Here is a 14,315-nt window from a genome sequence, read left to right as displayed (position 1 = left end):
GGTAAGGGAAATTCTCCAGAAATAAAGAGTCCTCTTCTCTCCAGCAAACACTGGAATTCTTTCTCTACAATCGTTCTGGCTACCTAATCGTAAGAAACTTTCAATATGCGAGATATAAATGGTATTATCGTTACAGACAATGTTTCTACTGAAGGCAGGTACACCAATAAAAAGGGAAGCGTGACTTAGGATATATATTAGATTTATATATAGCGTGGTTCTAGTATAGGCATTTTGACACAAAATCGAAAATTTTCTGAAATGGCGTACCGATTTTTTCCTTATATTTCGATACGACTCAAATTGTGCCGAAATATTAAATTTTGTAACACTTATTCATTTAAAGAAATTCTTAATTTATATTCTTAATTTTTCTTAGTTATTTTCCTTTAACTTTTTTCATTGTGCCCACGAGCAAAGAAAAAGGTGCGTCGTGTTTTCTTTCAAATAATTTTAAAAAAGTGCGTAAAACACATCTGAAGTTATTATCGGTTATCACAAATATGCTGAATTTCAAAATGCTCCAGTATATGAATTGTGGTATATATTCGGAAATTTTGAATAAATGAAATTTTTGCCGGTATGCCTTGAAATACATCTATTTTAAGATGATGGTAAAAATATTTATGTTATGATTTGAAAAATTTATAAAAATTACTTCAAAACACAAATTTTAAAAACAAATAAAAAAGTAGCTGAGGATTTTATTTGGATTGAACCTAAATTTCAAACTGTGAAAAAAGGAATCAAATAAGTGTAATAAAAAAGATGATATTAATATTTACCAAATTCAATTAACATTGAGGAGCTAAAATTATGTGAGCTATTTTTTTTTAAACTACTCCTGCGAGTTTTACAAAACCTGGCATCACTTGGACATAATTTGAATCGTATAATAGAAATATGGGGAAAAAAATTATTTCGTCGTTTCAGAAAAAGTCTGATTTTGTGTCAAAATACCTATATTAGAACAATGCTATATATAAATCTGATACATATCCTAAGTTACGTTTTCGAGACATGAAAAATGCAAGTTAAATTTCGTCAATGGGTTCAGTAAATGGTCTAGTAGAACAGGATATAGAGAATCCCCCCCCTATGCTGTGTGTGATAGTGTGTGTGTGTTTGCGCAGGATGTAGCTAAAGATATCTTAATATTTTTAGTCTTCCTTCGAAAGTAACATCTTCGCATTTCTTGCACTGGAACCTCAACAACTAATTCATATTACCTTGAATAAACAGACTTGATCGTGAGGGATTTATGCATTCTTTGTTACTTCAGTGCCTGCAATATAGTGTACACAGGAACAGTTTGTTCTGTTTATGATTGCATATTGTAAATTGGTCTTAACATTTCCTTTGCATCCGTATCTTTTATCTTCTGCACATATCCAAGAGATGCGGTCTTCTCTTTTTCTATGTATACAATGTTAATATCCGTCACATTCTAAAGAATGTTTTCCAGTTCTGGTTAATAGAACTGCTCTTTGTGCTCTGCCATAGGGATAAGAGCTGGACGAATACTTTTGAGGAAAGTTCCAGAACCGTAAAGTATTTGTTTTATGAAAATAAATTTTATCAAGCTTTATCGTTAGTTCTGTACGCATTCAATCCGTTACGAACCCATACGCACATAACAGAGTATTGCCTACTTTCCAAAATAGCTACATTGTTTCATTTTACCTTTATTACCTATTATTCGAGGCAACATGCTTTCATGTTTTTTCAGATTGTCTAGGTTTTATTATATTTCTATATGATACCTATAAAATGTTCACCGATGCGTAAGAATTAATTTGTTCTGTGATTTGCTGTCATTTCGGATTTTTATTTTCAGCCGAAAGTGGAGAAGCTTATTTGCTTACTGCAACTGGCCTTTCTTTTTGAATATGCTTTGATTTTATTGGATGAATTTCGAGGTATAAAATGTTTCCTGAAATGTTCTTTTGATACATTTATGATAAAAAGTTTAAATAAACAAGTTTATTTCATGATATAAACACTCGAGCCGTTATTTATCGCTCAGATGCTCTTGGTACTTTTGTAGAAGCAGAGAAAACTCGCGTGCTAGATGTATCATTTTATATTCTACAAGCTTTTTTAAACACGTTAAATATTAAAAAAAAAAAAAAAAAAAAAAAAAAAAAGAAAATTCTAGTGATTCACGATTGATCCTCATTTTTCCATCTTCCAAAAAGTGGACTAAACCTTCTTCACATAAATTTTTGTAACAGCGAAAACCACTTTTGTTTGTTTCTTTTCTTTTTTTTTTGGGGGGGGGGTGTTTTGTTTGATGTTGCCTTCACAAAGCTTTTTTTTTTTTTTCAAAATTTATATTTGCTGGATATTTTATTTACTTATTTTTTATCTTTGGAAACTTTTCCTCTTTATGAATAAAATATAGAATTTCCTGTCGTGTTTTTTGTCTTGAGGCAATTTTGAGTTTTCTTTTTTATTAATCCTAAAGCTTTCCTTTTAAATATTTCTAATGTATTTTTTTAAAAATATAATGAAGCATTTTCTACATTCTAGAATATGTCATGTGTTCTGGAAAGAAGGTTTTCGTAAACTTTTAAAATGCCGAGATATATTCCTGTTTATGAAGCTCGATGTAATTTTTTCTTTGTAACTGCGCATACCTTAAATTTTAAATACTCTATACCAAAATTTGCATCTTCTGGCGAAACTCAGCCTGCTGGTGGCCGAATGGATAAGAGCACTAGACACTGGTCTGGTAGTCAGACTCGGCTAATATGCCATTGAAAAAGTTCTTGAATAATTGTGTTTGTGGTTTTCTTCAACTTAACTAAGAGCTATTTCATTTTTTTCCCGTGTGTAATTTCATTACGAGTGGATTAACTGATTAGGATAAAATTCTTGTGTTCTTTGACTTTACTTTGATCAGTTAATTAACCATCCAGTAGTCTTGATGCGTTAAGATGAAGCAGCAGAAATAGGAGGTCAGAAATAACTTGAAGAAAATTCATTAGAAATTGAAAGTATACAGTATATGGGTTTACAAAAGTGTCGAAACTGATTTTATCGTCTTAATTTTTTTTAATAAGACCTTTAATTTTTGTAACTTGGAATCATTTATTTTCTTTCGGGAATTATCTGTTTTGGTACTCCATGTTAATATCTAGAAACCAGTGAGTAGGTCAAGTGATCATCAGTCATTATAGTTATAAACGTCAACAAAGGCAACAAGAAGTCAATTTGAATCTATGGGAGAAAAATATACTTACACAGTTTTACTGTATTCTTGTACCATATTTTTATCGAAACATCCTGTTATTATTGTATTCAAATGTTTAGTGATATTGTTTAATGAAATATACGTAACATAATTTAGTGTTCCGTCATTTGCAGCGAACTTTTTGACAATAAAGTCATTTTAACACAATCCTCTCACAATTTTTGGATTGTTACATTGCATTACCTCCTTCGCTTTTATCTTCTTCGTTGCATTTTCTGCATTATCCGTGCATCTTATCTTCTTACAACTGCGTGAAACACAAGATCTTTAATTTCTTCGTATTTAAGTGCTGTCGGAAGCAGCTAATTTGTAGAGTGTTTTCATTCAAACTAGCATTATAATTTAAATTTATTTTATTTTTTGTGAGCATTTAATTTATGACCTTTTCCTTTTCTTTCGTTATTTGATTTATTATTAATATATTTATTTTATTTTTATTTTTTAATAAGATTTCAATCATTAATGCATATATTTTTCTTTGCTAAACTTTTAAACTTTTAGTCCCAATCTTGATGATGTCTTGCGATGATTTTCCGATTCATCGAAGAATTGGTTTTAAAAAGAACCTCAATTGAAGGCTTCCAAACATTCAGCCTGGAGGTCTTTTTAAGATGCCAGCTGCAATTTCTTTAGGTTATTTTAATGTAATTTCTTTTTTGCGTCTTTTGATTAAATTAAAATGAAAAGCGATGAGTGGAATTTTTAATTTTTTTTTTTCCGAAGAGTAGTTTTTAATGTTGAGAGCGACTGAAAAAGAAGAGACTGTGAAATAAATAGGTTATCCCCTTTCAGATACTTTTGATTAAAAGTGGAATCCTGTAATTCCTATTTTCTTCTACGTTATGGATAGGGATGCGGAATTGATTCTTCTTCTTCTTTTTGTTTTTAAGGTAGGTCCTCAAAATGGTAAATATTTCTGCTTGCGTTTTCGTACGGAATGAAAAAGAAATTCGTTCTTTTTAATCGGAAAATATTTTATTTCAATGAGCTTGAATTAAATTCACTTTAAAATCACTTAGTGTTTCGGAATGAAGTAATCCTATCTACAAAGAGCTTACTTTAATCAGGAAAAGAAGCACGGTATTATGAAATTTAAACACAGTAGAAATTTTATTAACTGGGGTTTCTGCTAACCAGTCTTAATCAGGTAAAAGAAACCACTGAAAAAAATGTAGTAACGTACGTAGAACGAAAATCAATAGTATTTGCGAATTCTCATACCATCTTTTGGCCTTTTTATCAGTATGTCATTTAACGGCCTTCCTGTTGTATATAACGATAAAAGATGTGGATCACATGGACTAAAGACAGTAAATACGGAAAAAACATAAACGGTTAACCAGTCGAGAATGGATTTGTAGTTATGTTCTAGACTGTAGAGTATAAGAGAATGTACTGCTGAAGATGACGTTTCGGGATGGATTGAGGGCGTGACCAAATGAAACCATATGATTGGTTATAATTTCAATCTAGTGTGATGAAAGAAAAGCGTAATTGTGGTGGCATATCATGGCATATGTTCTTGTTCCTATATGATATAAATCGTGTGGAATTCATTTTCAATAATAAACCTGGCTAACGAAGTTCACATACACAATACATTGAAACAAAATCAACACGCTCTTTTACAATTCCTCATTGTTGAACGATTGTTGCCAACTGAAATATTTTATTGGACAAAGAGAATATGTGGTGGCACGTACCTCTCGAAAACATCAGGGATGGATTAGTAAAGAATATTTAAGGAACGGTGTGAACGAGCAAGTTATTATTCCCGTCGTGGTCAAACCCAAATTGCTGTCACAGAGGATAACTGTACAAACATGAATGGGACCATTTGTACAAATAAACGCCTGAGTAGTCAAGCGGATCAACTCAACGTGAGTTTTGGGATTGTACACAAGATTTTGAATGAACTGAGATATCATAAAATGTGCGCACAATGGTTTCCCAAGATGTTGATGGAAGCAGAAAAATCGGAGTATCAGAGATTTCACTCAGATATTGAGGAAAAGTCCATTAATAATCCGAAGGCCAACCGTCCAAATTTTAATTGAATGGCATTCGTAGATAAGTCATACAATAGAACCAATGTCTGAACGCCTATGGTGATATCTGAAAAACAAATGCTGTGACGTACTCATCATGGATGGCTTTATATATAGTATAAAGTACACTTAAACGCAATTATTATTTTCCCTTATTTTGTTTGTATTATATCAATCTATGTTCACACCAAATTTTATTAAAATCTGTCCAGTAGTTCTGGAGATCGTAGATCAAATATGAAAATTCTCTTAATTTATTTCACGAGTGTACTATAATTTCCTTAGTTACTAAGTGCTTGAGTGAAGATGGTTGACGTTTCGTTTCCGTTTGCTTGGAGATAAAAATATAATTTCTTAATAACTGCATATATCAAATGCTTGACTAATTATTTGAATATAGTGTCTCCAAATATATCAGTTTTGTCTCGACTCTAGTTTAGGGTTGAATTCGCTGTTCACTGGCGACAATTGTAATCCATAATCATTGCCGTATACCTGTAATGTATTTATTTTTACTTTTTGAATTTGCAATTTGAATCGTATTTGCATATTAATCATGTTCTTTTTGCAGTTGCACAACACTGTTTTTCTTATCGCTTTTCTAGTGTTGCATTTTCTTCCTGCATTAGTCCATTCCTTGGCTTTAATTAGCAGTTAATCTGTTTGTAGTTTTTCTTCTTTTTCTTTCTTCATAAATGCACTGAGAAATCATAATACAGTGATTTCCTTTTTTTCCACCTTCCACCGGTAAGGGAAACTTATCTTCCAGAATAATCATCGTCATGTACTCTTAGAGGCATTAACTTAGAGAATGATCTAGACAGGGCTTTGTATTTAGGAAAAAAAAACAAAAAAAACTACCGTATCATGAAAATATAATTAGTCAGCCAGTCAGTGTTCATGCAGCCAGCCACTTCTATTCTTGGAAAATGAACCCAGATGAATAATCACTGTCCAACGGTCTTATCTAGATTCAGTCACTCGTGGAGCTATAAATAGTTATGAGGTTTTATTTTTGCGTGATTTTGATTTATTGGATCATTGTCTAACACTGAATGGGATGGTCAGTAATAGTTCTTCTCCGGATACTTTTGATGCCTTTAATCAAAAGTATTTTCATTAGTTTTTGCTTGATGGACTGCGTCTAATAGTAACGAGTCTCTTGAAAATAATATTTCCTCGTAAGTAATCATTGTTCGTGTGGCCGTTATACATCAACAAATAATTGTAACAGGGTGCAATTATTTTTATTTCTTTGTACGAAGCAAAGGAAGTATTGTAATCACGAAAAATTCCAGGTATCGTAGTTCAACGAAAATATCCATTTTGACCGCTATCGAATGCAATTTAACGACGTTTTTGCGTGATATCTGTGCGTAATTACAGAATAAAGTACTCTTTTTCCACAAACGAATTTTAAAACTGATTTAAAATGGATTCAGAAGAGATACTGTCATGGCGTCCGTCTGTACGTATGTATGTATCTCGCATAACTCAAAAACGAGTAGCCTCAGAGCGCTGAAATTTTATATATAGGACTGCTATAGCATGTAGTTATGCACCTCTCTTTTTGGTTGCAATCGCCTGTACCAAAAGTATGTATATAAACACCCACTCTGTTACTCGGCTTCGTAAGCTCAGTTTTTTTTTTTTTTTTTTTTTTTTTTTTTTTTTTTTTTTCTGTTCTAATATGTTGGTAAATTGCGCATTTTTTGCTTTAAAGATGATTGAATTATGTTGCTTATATCTTTCGGTCAAGGCTTTTATGCTTTTAGTTATTCTGCTGGCAATAGCTGTAGAACTATCAACAATTTAAAAGTTGTTTAATTACGGCTAAGCCTAATTCTTCCTCATAGCAGCCATAATTGTTTACATTTGAAACTTAGCAAAATAGTCTTTCTGCATCTTCAGTGTCTTTTTGCCAAATGGGACCAAAAGGAAACTTTTAGTTTTGTGCACCGAAGAATCTGCCTTCTTGCCTGCTGTCCGAATTGCTTGTTTTTGCGCAGAAACTCTAATTTTAATTGTAAAAATTGTTTTTTTTAAATGTTTTATGTTTTTCTATATCTTTAATTTTTTAATGAAGATACTTTGAGTTCTTATGTATTTTTGCCTTTCCGCGAAGTGAGAACTGAATTAATTGAATGAGAGATATATCTCTAATGAATTTCGAGAAAATAAGTGTTTCATATTAGCAGCAAATGTTGTCGCCAATTTGTCTCGGATAATGTTTACGAGTAGCGCATGCTCATTAGGTAAGCGGCGGTAAATCGTCTGTGAAAAACTGTTTCTTTTTTATTTGTTTAATTTCTTTTATACATCGGTTTAGATTTATTACAGTATTTGAATAGAACATGTGTCAACAATTAGATAATTCTTCAGATGATGTAATTTTTGTTCATTCTTAGTTATAAAATGAATGAGATGTAACGCTGTTAAGTGAACCTAGCGTCAGACTGTGGGTATGGTAAATAAATATAGTGAATTTTAACGAGGGCATTTATTTTATTGTGGTTAATGTGCTATCGACGAAGTAGATTTAATTCAATTCAATATGCTTAAATAAAATGCAGGAAAAAATGGGTCTAATTTAATATTCCGTACAAGGAAGTCATGTGGTGTACACATCATCTCTTTTTTTTTTTTTTTTTTGTGTGTGTGTGTGTGTGTGTGTATGTGTGTACGTGCGTACCTTTTTCAGTTCTATCAATAAATTCTTACTTACATGCGTAGCGTAGACAGTGCGTAAAATCGACAGGGTGTGGAATCCATACCGGCATAAGACTGACACACCAGTATATCATTGCTGCTATAAATTTTTTTAATGATATTGTAATTATGAATAAAGTTTAATGCACTTGCCTTACAAGTATATGATAGATGGCATAGATCTGACACTATCATAGGTTCGAATAAGCGCATAATAAAGAGTATTAAAATTTGATTAATTAATTCTTTTTTTAGGGTATCTGCATAGGTCGAAACATTTTTCAACTGCTATGTTTTTTTTATCTTGTATTACATTTCCAAAATTTTTCAATAGTACAAGCTCTAAGAAACTATGTTTAAATTGTTCTGTGTCCTGTTTTAGAAACATTATTCTTTTTTTTCAATGTAAATACTTATCTATTAGTGGAAAAAAAAATATTACTTCACTGTTCTATTAGTAGCGTATTCAACTATATAACTGAAGGATGGGAAAGCAATGAGTAATGTACTACTAACGGTGTTCGACGACTACGCGGAAGACTGTTCTGGATAGTTTTATAATATATGGAACTCTCAAAGCTTTTGTAAAAAAAAAAAAAAAAAAGCCATATCCAATTTCTGTGATTAAGCTTAAGGTAAGGCATGGAGGAGGTTTCATTATTTAGTCTGAGTTGGTTTTGGAGTAGCTTAATTTGTTTTAAATGTATCGCATGTCTAGGTTTATATTTGATTTTAAACATATGTTTCATGTATCCCTCCATCACAGCAATCCAGGGGCGTAGCTAGAGGGGGGGGACAAGGGGGGCATCTGGCCCCGGGCGCAGAATCCAATCCTTGGCAAGGAGTAGGGGGGCGCGAAATCTTCAGTTGTGCCTGGGCGCTGAAAACCCTAGCTACGACTCTGCAGCAATCGCCAGTATTCATAAAATATATTATATGAATTGCTTTTATTATTTTGTTCCAAATAATTTTTAAATTTTGTCATTAATGACTTGTCATTAGTATATTATTTTAGTTGGATTTAAGTTTATTTCTATTGTTAAGAAAGGTAAGATAGTTTAGTCATGTGTTTGGCGCATCGTAATCTTTTAGGTTATACGGTAGAAAATCCACCAACCAGTCACCAAGGACATTCAAAGCGAATTCCACGCATTCTCCAATGGGACAGCTGGCAAATCTTCCCAATTCGTACATATTTCCAATTCCTTCATTCTTTCGCCCGTTTTGTCTGTGTGTTCTGTGTCACACGAATTTCCAGCTATTTAAGCAGTCTTTTGTAAATTTTTAAAGGGTTTTCCAGCTGTAATTATTTTAACCTCACTTATCGAAATATCATTTCTTCGACTTTTAACTCTTGGGTGGCAATATCTCAAATACATTTGGTTGCTTTTACACCCGAGAGCCACATGAGTCTTTCAGATATGGAAAGCATTGTTGTTCGTTATGAAGCGAAGAGCAATGTTCCTCCTGTCTGACCAATCAAATAGTATGAGATTATTTGGTTTCTCGTCACTGTGGATCCGAAAAATGAAATTTTGTATTTTTTTATTTCAATGACCGTAGTATGCTTCGTCCAGAAGGTAATAACACTGATCAGCACATCTCGAATTAAAGGAAGTGATGCATAAGGATACGGCTTTCTCTTGTAGGTCCTCAAAAGTGCTCGCCAAGGCAGAAATCTTCATGTCCGTGCCCGCATCTTTTAAGAAAATCAGTTTTTAACTTGATGGAAATCACTTTTATAAAATTTCTTGCACCTTTGTAGGAGGGCAATCTTATGCATGTAAAATTTTAATTTGCTTCATTAGTCAAAGTTGCAAACTAAAAACTTACTCTGGTAAAGGGCCAACGGTTTTATGAATTTTGCTTTCTTCAAGTTAAAGAGCTAATTTACTTAAGGGGCCTCATACACTTTAAACCCCTTATGATCTTCGAATATGTGACTTCTGCAAGAATTGAGATACTTTATTTATTTTAAAATCAATTACTTCCAACATTTTACAGATGTCTATATAACATAGCAGCTTTGGAAACTAGTAACCAGAAAGTTTGTGTCGCGACAAATATTTTTTTAATTTAATCCGCTTTGTGACAAAAATTTTCGTCATGTTTCCACCTTGCGCGCATTATATTTTAAAAATGGCTAATGGTACATACTTGAAATTGGATGGAATTCTTTATTTGGGCACTATTTTCTAACTGAACCAAAAATCTGATGAATATTTTAATATTAAAAAATTTTATGCACGAAAACATTACAGATTTTTTTAATAAAATACATTTTATAAACTCAACTCCAAATAAATTAAAAATTGAACATGAAATTCTTAGAATTTTTGGTTCACAGTATCAGGGCTGGTTTCCCTCTTTACTTGCTTTGGAAACATTTAACTGTCCTGACTCGGAACAGGGAGCTTACTAAAGCTATGTTCAATAAATTATGAAGTAGACAATACACACAGGAAGGGTATACGAAACCCTTTATTTTTCTCTCTTTACAATGATTTCCTGAACTTTGGAATACAGAGACCAACCACTTGTGGTCTGAACGTAAGAATATAAAAATATTAACTAAAACTCTAACTAAACTAACTTTGGATTAATAAACAAGTGCCTAACTCCAAGATTGGCCGTAAATTAACAAAAAGCCGTATGTAGTACAGAGAGCTGCTAAAACTACGATACGTTTAAAATTCTCAAGAGGATTAAACCTCTGGCCTTGAAGGCAACCAGCAAACGAGTAAAACTACTATGGCAAGCGGCCTGCTTCTAATAACTCCTTCCTCTCTCTTGCTTGGCAAAAAGCCACAACTTAAGTACTTGGCGTTAGCAAGACAAATTTGCATAAATAAGTTAAAAGCTTTTAATTCTGGCCGGAAGTAGAAAATAAGAAGTGATAGTAAAGATTTAAAATAAAATAAACGTTAGTAAAACTTAGGATCCTTACAACAGTAGTTTCCAAATGTGATAAAAGCTATATATTAAATATGGAATTAAATTATGTAACAGAATGTTTTAAACTGTGCGCGCAAGGTGGAAAATAGACGAAACATTTTGTCACAAAGCGGATTAAATTATAAAAATATTTGTGGCAACACAAACTTTCTGATTCCTGTTTCAGAAAGTAGTTACATTATGTGGTCAGTTGTAAAAAGTTGGAAATAATTCTGTTTAAAATAAATAAGTTGTCTCAATTCTTGCAACAGTCACATATTCAAAGATCTTATGGGTTTTAAGGTGTATGAGTCCCCTTAAATATGTGAGCATATTTGTATCAAGGCATTCATGTGCGGTTTTTGAGTTGGCGAGGTATTTAAGGGCCCCGACGCTTTGTGAAGGTGCCATATATTTCATTAAAACTTTAACGATTAAAGATTCTAATCAACCATCTTTCTCATTCACTAGCTTCGTCAATTTTCAGTTGGACTACAGCCGGAGCTATTTTCAGGCTAACATGAGTATACTACTCTGCTTAGTACAATTTTTCAATTAGAGCATGAAAAGTGTGCAGAAAGTTATGTATAAACAGAACTATAATAATATATTAACGTAAATTTACCATTAATGTTAATGTCATGTCCTTCGATTTTCGGGCTTCTGAATTATTGCCACTGAATATCGTCTTATGGGGGGGGGAGAATTACTTTTCTGACTAATAGGAGCCTGATTTACAACTTGATCTCTTTATAATTTTTCCAAATAAATATTTTTGAAAAGTAATTTGGCTTGTGTATATCAAACCTCTACTGAGCCGCGGGCGACATTCCTCTTTCGTTGCATGATTGATAACTGTAATATTATTTGGTAATCCTTGAGTCGCGACCAAACTTTTCGCTGTCTGGCCTTTTTCAGCGGCATCTAAAGGAGGCAGGGTAAACCTTCATTGCTTAGGAATAAATTCAGACGTGCTTTGATAGCCGAGTCACTCTTCTAGAAAACAAAAGATCTTGAAGGAGCAAGAGAAGGCGGAAAAAAAAAAAAAAAAAAAAAAAAGTACCCGTCAAGTGCAGATGCAGATAATGTTCTTTCCTCAGGAGAGAGGCGTGGTTTTCGAGCGCCCTTTTCCGCAGGCCTTTTGTCCACTCCTGAGCCCTTCGTGCTGCACCGAGATTTGAAAGAATTATTCTTTTCACGCGATGTAAGATTTGTCACGCTTGCAATTCGACATTTCGGCACTAACATACCTCCTCCCCTTGTTAAGGCTGTTGTATTGATTCCTGAAAATATATAAATATAAATAAATAAATAAATTGTTTTCTGAATGACACTTTGGAGCCGAATGTTTATTCACGTTGTCTTAAGCTTAGAATAAGCTAAGACAACGTGAATAAACATAAGCTTTAGAATTTTATATATATCTTCATTTATGTCTTTAAGGCGACATATGTCATAAAAATTTTAAAATTTTCAATTTTTGGCTAAAAATATATAATTTATGCAGGTTTTCGAAATTTTAAAAGACCGAAATCTTTCATAACAAAATGCAAACAGGAACTACCGAGTCCACCAGTTTAGAAGGGATAGATGTCTGGTATGGCACAATAAAGCCATATCAGCTAATAAAAAGCCTATTCATACACAATCTTTGCCAGATCATGTTTTATTAACTGTTAAAAGTGTGATTATAAGTCTCTCTGGTAAAAAACTAGTGTCAAATTGCATTTATGGAAGAGCTCAAAACCCGAATGAAAGTTTTAATAACTGCATTTGGACACGCATACCAAAAACTGTTTTTGTGAGTACCATCACATGAAAATTACGTTTGTTAGATGCGATAATATGTTTTGATGATGGTTTACAAAGCCGCTGTAAAGAACGCTCCTGAACTCTACTAGAAAGACCTATGATGCTCTTGACTAGAGAGAACGTCGTTAGCAAACTCCTCACACTACGAGTACTATAATTCATTTTAACACCTTATTTAAAGAACTGTGAATGGCAACGACTTAACTGAGAATTACGCATGCGTAAAGAGATGAGATTTCTGTGAGACGCCTGTCAGAGGAGAGTGTGGGAAGCTCCGCCAGCGAGCTGAGGTGTGGAGACTAAATTCGTCCAGTGATGACGAGTGCTATCTTCGTTAACGTCTCTGATCGTGTCACCAACTCGGATATGTACTCAAGTTTTCTAAATGTATTAATTAAATGTTGTATCTGTGGTATGTGCTGTAATTAAAGTGATGCATCACCAATACCAGTGTTGATTCCGTTCCCACTGAAGCATCCACGACGTCACACCGCAATAAAGTTATGAAATTATTAGGAATATAACCAAGATTTTATATGGAAAATTCTTTGCGAAAAATAGATTGTGATAGAATTCGTGAGGCCATTTCGCTTACCAAAAGCTTTCTAAAATAACCAGAAAGAAATATAAATTTATAAAACAAAAACAACTTGATGTAGAAATGTCAATTCAAGATGATTATTGTACAGAACAATGTTAAAATGATTTTTTAATAAATTAATAGTATTTAAATGTTTTTTTCAGTTTTTCTCACAGTTTAAAAATTTAATACTATTTTTTCTGTGGTTTTCAAAACCTTTTACTAATTCATTTTTAATTTTTTTTTTCATTTTAAGTTAAATGTAAAACAGGGCTCATTATTCTTAAATGATATGTTTTTAATGAGTTTCGTGCAGTATTTTTTAAGAAAAGTGTACCAAACTAGCACACTCTCACAAAAGATCCGTCAAAGATAAGAGAAATTAAACAACTGGGTTTTAAAAACTTGACGACATTTTACGTGTTTTATATAATGTACAGTTTGTCTGTTTTAAATGAAAAAAAAAAAAAAAAAAAAGGAAAGAAAGACACTAGAGTATAAGTTTATTATGAGAAAAGTTATACCCCAGTAACTTTTGTCTCGAAGTAATTGCATTTCGCCACTCGAGATGTTACGTGTCCCCTTAAGAAAGTCATGTAATAATTCAACAATTCACATTCCGCCGAATCTACAAGAATAAAATGCTGTAGAGAAATTCAGTTACTTATGGAACTGCAGCTTTCAGAGCATTACATGGTTACAGATTATTCTGAACTTATTACCTTCAGTTTTATTAATTCACGTACACACATATATTTTTGCGTACGAATTTTTAAAGATCTTCTTAAACTGCAAGGCCAGATGGACAAGCGGACATAAATTTTTATTGAAAAAAAGTATTACTTACAAGGGGGATGTTATAAACCCAACTCGAAAAAATAAAAGATAAAGTAAATTCGCCTTATCTTAGCACACGAGGATATTACAAAACTCGCGAGCAATATCACAAATTCCCAAAACTATTTGCAGCACTGTA

The 14,315-nt window shown here is 32.7% G+C and overlaps 1 protein-coding gene across 3 annotated transcripts in view; it reads left to right on the top strand.

The window, feature by feature from the left end:
* Positions 1-14,315, top strand: part of LOC118190059 (tight junction protein 1-like) — a 663,736-nt gene that overhangs the window by 265,350 nt on the left and 384,071 nt on the right. The window lies entirely within an intron of this gene.

This window comes from Stegodyphus dumicola, chromosome 5 (genome assembly GCF_044657685.1).
Source record: "Stegodyphus dumicola isolate Sdum_Otavi_A_Nest chromosome 5, ASM4465768v1".
Taxonomy (NCBI): Eukaryota; Metazoa; Arthropoda; class Arachnida; order Araneae; family Eresidae; genus Stegodyphus; species Stegodyphus dumicola.
This window is presented reverse-complemented; position numbering and strand designations above follow the sequence as displayed.